We start from the raw sequence: 7,473 nt of genomic DNA, 5'->3' as shown, positions 1-7,473 counted from the left end.
TTGTGTATATATGGGTGTGTTTGTGTTTGTTTGTGTGTGTGTTTGTGTAATATATAGGTGTGTGTGTATATGTTTGTGTGTGGTTGTTTGTGTGTGTGTAGGGGAGTATAAGTATTGTTCACAATGCTAACTTTTTTTTTATGTTGTTGCAGATTTTGATGTACCGATTGGACTACGTCTTCGATTCTTTGGACTACTGCGTAGATCTACGGTTTTTTCAAATTTTAATAAAATGGTTAACGAGGGTTTTGTTGGGGATTTCTTATTTCAATAAAATAAAAATTGTATTTGTGTTTTTTTTTCAAGCTTTATTAGTGCCTAGATAATGGCAGTTGGCTGATTGACAGTGTCCATTATTAAGGCGGTACTTAGTGTTAGCCGGTGCAGAGGCTAGCACTAACCACCCATTATTACCCCGGTACCCACCACCACCAGGGGTGCCGGGAAGAGCTTGGTACGATCCAGTACCCGACCATCTGTTGTGATGGTCGGGCACTGGGGCGGCCGCAGGCTGGTATTATGAGGCTGGGAAGGGCCAAAAATAGTGGACCTTCCCACCCTTGTAATGCTAGGCTGCTGCTGCTGTGTTGTATCGGGCTGGTTATAAAAAAGGGGGACCCCCACGTCGTTTTTTTTAAAATTTAACAATAGACGTTGGGTCCCCCACATTTTTAATAACCAGCCATATACAAGGCCGCATCAGCCTGGCATTACACGGGTGGGAGGGGCCACTGGTTTAGTACATTCCCAGGCTAATAACACTGTGTTGTTTGTGGCTGGTTATGATAAATTGGGTGGAACCCCATGTCTTTTTAATAAAAATAATACTTAAATAAATAATAAAAAAAAATTACGTGGGGTCCCCCCCACTTTTATAACCAGCCAGATACAACACAGCAGCCTAGCATTACAAGGGTGGGAAGGTCCACTATTTTTGGCCCTTCCCAGCCTCATAATACCAGCCTGCGGCCGCCCCAGAGCCCGACCATCACAACAGATGGTCGGGTACTGGATCATACCTGGCTCTTCCCGGCACCCCTGGTGGTGGTGGGTACCGGGGTAATAATGGTGGTTAGTGTTAGCCTCTGCACCGGCTAACACTAAGCCTCGCCTTAGTAATGGACGTAGTCACTCAGACCGTGGCCATTACTAAAGTGGTAGTAATAAAACTTGAAAAGAAAAGACAAAGATATAGATAAAATATTTTATTGAAATAAAGCACCCCCAACACAACCCTCATTAACCATTTTATTGTAGAAAAAAACACGTCATCTACGTAGTCCTCGAAACCGACGTAGTCCAAACACCAAACCTGTAAAAAAAAATATATAAAAAAAAAAAGAAATAAAACAAGTCGTAGGCTTAGTTTCAGTTTCATGTGTGATACTGACTGTTATACCATGTATAGAAGCCTGCCGCCAAGTTGACTTAGATACAGGGCGCCAGCAGACAGTATCATACATGGCCATACAGACATATATACAAACAAACATACATACAAACATACATACATACAAGCATGCATGCAAAAATACATACTAACATGCACATATATACATACATGACATCATACATACATGACAACATACATACATGCAAACATACATACTAACATGCACATATATACATGACAACATACATACATGACAACATACATACATGACAACATACATACATGACAACATACATACATGACAACATACATACATGACAACATACATACTAACATGCACATATATACATACATGACAACATACATACATACATGACAACATACATACATACATGCAAACATACATACTAACATGCACATATATACTAACATGCACATATATACTAACATGCAAACATACACACATACATGCACATATATACATAACAACATACATTACAACATACATACATACATCCAACCATACATACATGCAAACATACATACAAGCAACCATACATACAAGCAACCATACATAAAAACATAAATGCGCCAATATACATACATGCCAACATGCATGCAAGCATACATACATGCACATATACACATACATACATGACTACATACATACATACATGCACATATACACATACATAACAACATACATGCAAACATACATACTAACATGCACATATATACATACATGCAAACATACATACATGCAAACATACATACAAGCAACCATACATACAAATATACATGCACACATACATACATGCCAACATACATGCAAGCATACATACATACAAACATACATGCACATATACACATACATACATGACAACATACATACATACATACATGCACATATACACATACATGACAACACACATACATGACAACATACATACATGCACACATACATACATGACAACATACACACACATATACACATACATAAATGACAACATACATGCAAACATACATACATGTAAACATACATACTAACATGCACATATATACTAACATGCACATATATACATACATGCCAACATACATGCATACATACACATATACACATACATGACAACATACATACATGACAACATACATTCATGCAAACATACATACATGCACATACATACTAACATGCACATACATACATGACAACATACATACATGACAACATACATACATGCAAACATACATACATGCCAACATACATACATGCAAACATACATACATACATGCAAACATACATACTAACATACACATATATACCAACATGCACATATATACTAACATGCACATATATACATACATGCCAACATACATACATACATGCCAACATACATACATATACACATACGGCAACATGCATACATACATACATATACATGGCAACATACATACATGCAAACATACATACATGCAAACATACATACATGCAAACATACATACATGCAAACATACATACATACATGCAAACATACATACATGCAAGCACATATACACATACATACAAAAATAAACTCACCTAAGACGTTCCCACGAAGATCTGAACGGTCCCGTCACTTTTCTTCTTACTGGTCCCATTCACAATAACAGAGCGGTGGGCGCAGATGACGTAATCACGTGTGCCTGATATGATTACGTCATCTACGCCACAACGCATTGTTACTATGAATGCGAGCGGCGCCAAGAAGAAGGAAGATGGCAAGTGACGGGACCGTTCAGAGCTCCGTAGGGACGTCTTAGGTAAGTTTATTTTTTTAATATATTTTTTGTTGTTCGCCGGGTGCTGATGCAGCACGGGTGCGGCGGATACAAACATTACATGTAGTGACAGGGTGGGGGAGGGAAAAGTTGGTTGCCAAAACGGGGTGAATGTACAGGGTGGGCCATTTATATGGATACACCTAAATAAAATGGGAATGGTTGGTGATATTAACTTACTGTTTGTGGCACATTAGTATATGGGAGGGGGGAAACTTTTCAAGCTGGGTGTTGACCATGGCGGCCATTTTGAAGTCGCCCATTTTGTATCCAATTTTAGTTTTTTCAATGGGAAGAGGGTCATGTGACACATCAAACTTATCGAGAATTTCACAAGAAAAACAATGGTGTGCTTGGTTTTAACGTTACTTTATTCTTTCATGAGTTATTTACAAGCTTCTCTTTGTTTACAGCCATTGACATGTCGCAGAGGTTAACACGTGAGGAGCGGATAGAAATTGTGTTGATGTCTGGTGAACGCAGTACCCGGGTCATTGCAGCAGACTTCAATGCAAGACACCCTACGAGACCACCCATCTCCCATGCTACAGTTTGCAAACTGCTTGCGAAGTTTCGTGAAACTGGTTCAGTGTTGGATTTGCCCAAATGTGGACGCATGAAAACTGTCACTAATGAAGAAACATCAGTGGCTGTCCTAGCTTCATTCAGCAAGAGCCCACAGCGTAGCACTCGCCGCATGTCACTGGAGAGTGGCATCAGTCGAACATCCCTTCGGCGGATATTAGCTACTCACAAATTGCACCCTTACAAACTCCAGCTGCAGCAGCATCTCAACGAGGATGACCCAGATCGGCGCACTGAATTTGCAGAATGGGCAAAACAAAAATTGGAACAGGACCCTCAGTTTACACAGAACATTTTGTTCAGTGATGAGGCAAACTTTTATGTGAATGGTGAAGTTAACAAACAAAACCACCGCTATTGGTCTGACACTAACCCACATTGGATAGATCCCTCCAAGACTGTTGGAACACAAAAATTGATGGTAAGGTGTGGTATATGGGGTACAAAGATAGTGGGGCCATTCTTCATCAATGGAAACCTCAAGGCCACGGGATATCTGAAATTGCTACATGATGATGTGTTTCCCTCTTTATGCACTGAAGCTGGCACGTTCCCTGAGTTTTTCCAGCAAGATGGTGCACCACCACATTATGGGTGTCAGGTCCGAGCATTCCTAGATGAACAGTTTCCTGGAAAGTGGATTGGTCGTCGTGGGCCAGTTGAATGGCTCCCTAGGTCTCCCGATCTGACTCCCTTAGACTTTTATCTTTGGGGTCATCTGAAGGCAATTGTCTATGCTGTGAAGATACGAGATGTGCAGCAACTGAAACCACGGATACTGGAAGCCTGTGCTAGCATTTCTTCTGCGGTGTTGCTATCAGTGTGTGAAGAGTGGGAGAAGAGGGTTGCATTGACAATCCAACACAATGGGCAGCACTTTGAACACATTTTATAAGTGGTCAGAAACTTGTAAATAACTCATGAAAGAATAAAGTAACGTTAAAACCAAGCACACCATTGTTTTTCTTCTGAAATTCTCGATAAGTTTGATGTGTCACATGACCCTCTTCCCATTGAAAAAACGAAAGTTGGATACAAAATGGCCGACTTCAAAATGGCCGCCATGGTCAACACCCAGCTTGAAAAGTTTCCCCCCTCCCATATACTAATGTGCCACAAACAGGAAGTTAATATCACCAACCATTCCCATTTTATTTAGGTGTATCCATATAAATGGCCCACCCTGTAGTGTAGTGTAGTGTAGTGTAGTGAAGTGTAGTTGACATTCACGGTAAGTCCGTCTCAATCGGGCTTACCATGCCCGCTTGAGACGAACATTCTCCCGATGTTGCTAGAACTACAGTATCTAGCAACGTCGGGAGCACGCACACTGCAGAGCGGAGCGGCTTGATTGACATCGAGCCGCTCATGCCCCTTTTTTGAAAAGATAACCAGCACTTGCTGAGTTATCAAGTGTAAAGAAAAAGGTACTTAGGGAATGAATTTTTAATTTTTTTTAAAAGCAAATGTTTTAAAATTCATTTCCTGCTTAGAATGTCTAAAAAAAATAAAGTTGAGTCAACTTGGGAATAACCCTTTAAGGTCTAAAATAGGCTGTCCATTAAGGGGTTAAAAGGTGCTCCTATCTCATAAAGCGATGGCATATTGCTAGGATATGCCATCAGTTCATGATCGGTGGGGGTCTGAGGACGAAGAATGAATTTAGCACTGTCTCTCCTTCATGGTTTCTCCCTGCACAGCGGCGTCCTGGCCACCGACTGCAGCACGGCCCCATTCAGGTACATGCAGTTCTGTAATAAAGTGTCATTTTTCATAACAGTTGTGTTTAATAGTTTGACCCAGGCAAGCTTCACTCGACACCTCCTAAAAATAAAGGTCCAGCATCGAAGTGTATAGTTCATACATGTCACTCTATATTTACATTCACACATCTTCACTGATGACACCGTTGACTTATAACGGGGGTCTGCCTGGGTTCCATTGGGGTCTTCATCATTGTGACGGCATAATCAGCACTGAATGCTGTGTCAAATCTGACAAAAACTTGCACTGGAGGCTCCGAACGACTGTGGACAGAGCACACATGCCCTTAAAAAAATAAACATTATTTCTGTTTTCCAAATGGTGGTGGGTGTGTCGTGGTCCATATTAGTATAGAGTTGCCACCTGTCCCACCCAAAAATACACATTGTAGTTAGCGACTCACACAGTGCCATCTGTAGATAACACACCACACAGTGCCCCCTGTGACTCCAGACCCCTGATCAGACCTCAGACCAGGCTAAAAAAAAAGTTATAAAGAAAATAAAAAGATTACTCACCTTTTAGGGTCAATGGACATGATGCGTATTACGTGCGGTTTTGCTGCGTGTATTTGCTTGCGCAAAACTGCAGAGTAATACAGTACCAGCATAGACAATGAGATCCCAGGAAATCTCATGTACACGCTGCAGTATTTTCCCGCACGTAAATTGACCTGCGGTGCGGATTTTAAAATCTGCAGCATCTCAATTTACCTCGCGTTTCTGCTTGCGAATGCTATCTGCAGAGGAAAATCACACCAAAACACTATGAAAATGTCGCCGTTTACGCATCTAAGTGTAACAACCGCACCGAAAACCGCATAAAAAAACGAGCTTTTTTCCTGCGAACTTTATGCAGATTTACTTTTTGTTTTCCGCAGCAAAATTTGCAAAGTGTGCATGTAGCCTTATAGGGACACTGTCTGCAGTTTTGAGGCCAGTTGCATGACGGAGTAACTGATTTTTTGATTCCCCCAGCGCGGTGGTTGCAAGTGCCACTCTTTGCTCTGAATGACGCTCTAGTGGCCAATCCGTAGACAGCTGGTGCTGTCACTAAGAGCAGAGGGGCGGGGCTTGAAGCATGCAGTCAGCAGCACCTGCACATCAAATCCTGCCTAAGTAGCTCTTGTGATTGGTGTGCCAGGAAATTACACATTGAAAAGGTAAGTTTATAATTCCCCTCCCCTACATCGTTCTGTCATCAGTTTTCAGGCCTTAAAACTGCTGGCAGGTTCTCTTTAAAGAGGCTCTGTCACCAGATTTTGCAACCCCTATCTGCTATTGCAGCAGATCGGCGCTGCAATGTAGATTACAGTAACGTTTTTATTTTTAAAAAACGAGCATTTTTGGCCAAGTTATGACCATTTTTGTAGTTATGCAAATGAGGCTTGCAAAAGTCCAACTGGGCGTGTTTAAAAGTAAAAGTCCAAGTGGGCGTGTATTATGTGCGTACATCGGGGCGTTTTTAATACTTTTACTAGCTGGGCGTTCTGATGAGAAGTAACATCCTCTTCTCTTCAGAACGCCCAGCTTCTGCCAGATCACGCTGTGACGTCACTCACAGGTCCTGCATCGTGTCAGACGAGCGAGGACACATCGGCACCAGAGGCTTCAGTTGATTCTGCAGCAGCATCGGCGTTAGCAGGTAAGTCGATCTACTTACCTGCAAACGCTGATGCTGCTGCAGAATCAACTGTAGCTTCTGGTGCCGATGTGTCCTCGCTCGTCTGACAGGATGCAGGAACTGTGAGTGACGTCACAGCGTGATCTGGCAGAAGCTGGGCTTTCTGAAGAGAAGTGGATGATGCTTCTCATCAGAGCGCCCAGCTAGTAAAAGAAGTAAAAACGCCACGATGTACGCACATAATACACGCCCACTTGGACTTTTAAACACGCCCAGTTGTATTTTTGCAAGCC

This window comes from Rhinoderma darwinii, chromosome 5 (genome assembly GCF_050947455.1).
Source record: "Rhinoderma darwinii isolate aRhiDar2 chromosome 5, aRhiDar2.hap1, whole genome shotgun sequence".
NCBI classification, from domain to species: Eukaryota; Metazoa; Chordata; class Amphibia; order Anura; family Rhinodermatidae; genus Rhinoderma; species Rhinoderma darwinii.
The sequence above is the reverse complement of the archived record's forward strand: the minus strand, read 5'-3'. Positions refer to the sequence as shown.